This window comes from Phoenix dactylifera, chromosome 1 (assembly GCF_051530095.1).
Source record: "Phoenix dactylifera cultivar Ajwa chromosome 1, Ajwa_hap1_PhDact_Kaust_v1.1, whole genome shotgun sequence".
Classification (NCBI taxonomy): Eukaryota; Viridiplantae; Streptophyta; class Magnoliopsida; order Arecales; family Arecaceae; genus Phoenix; species Phoenix dactylifera.
In genome coordinates, this window is record NC_143190.1 from 44,181,929 (window position 1) to 44,183,019 (window position 1,091).

The following is a 1,091-nucleotide window of genomic DNA, read 5'->3' on the forward strand; positions in this document are numbered from 1 at the left end:
CAGCCTAATCCACAAATTTTACAGAATTTTCAGCCCAATCATGTAAAATATCTAAACACACACTAATAATATGTTTAGTTAGGGAAATTGGACTTTAAAATGGGAATAGAAATGAGTGGCTTCCATTTCAGCTATTTAGCTGGGAAGAGTATCTTTCGATTCTGATTTGAAGAGGAAATGAGAATTGCTTCAATCCTCCAAAATTCAATCCTAACTCTTCTCTAGTATTCAAATTAAGTTCCAATTTTGATTCCATTTTCAGTCGAACCAAATGTGTCGGAAAAAATATAACCATTCCAATTTCCATTCTAATACATTCTGATTCCCATTTTGATTTCAATCAGACAAATTAATTTGAGAAATTAAGGACAACATCATATAGAGGAAACTCCTTCCATGTAAAGGACATCAAAGGGCATCCACCAGACAAGACAAAATAAGCTTTACAATGGTTTCTTTAAATTCAATAATGAGGCAGGTTTTCCATGTTCCATAAGTACTATATTGCTGTATAGCCTTCTTGCTTTGTGACATTGCCACATCTCAGAATTCTGCCGAATAACTGTCAAGTACTCAATAACATTCGGCAGATCTCCTAATGGTTGTAGCTGCAGCTATCATGTTCCTATTCAGTGTGAGTGAGTTGGTTGGGATGTGATATGCGAACCGCAGTTGTAATTTAAAATGCCCAAAGTAGCGTAAGCTTTAAAATCCCTGTTTCTAATGAGCATAATGAAATTAAAAGTTTCAGTTGTCTCTCCCTACTTGACCTCCAATAAATCCTTTACAACCAATTCATATATAGATAGCAAAATTTGAAGCTTTTTCACCTGGCTTGCAATGGATCATGTTGTTGGTGTGAGTTCCATTGCTGCTTCACGTACACATTGTGAACATATGTGGTCCTTCATACCCCATTGGATTCCTTCTCTACAAACTATAGTCCTGATGACATAACTCTTTGTAAAATATCCAAAAGTAATAAATGTTCTACAGAATATCTCTTCATCATAAATTATTGTCACATGAAGCACTTGGTTCAGTCTGATATCCTGACATCCGTTCCCTCATTCTATTCATTTGTAGCCACA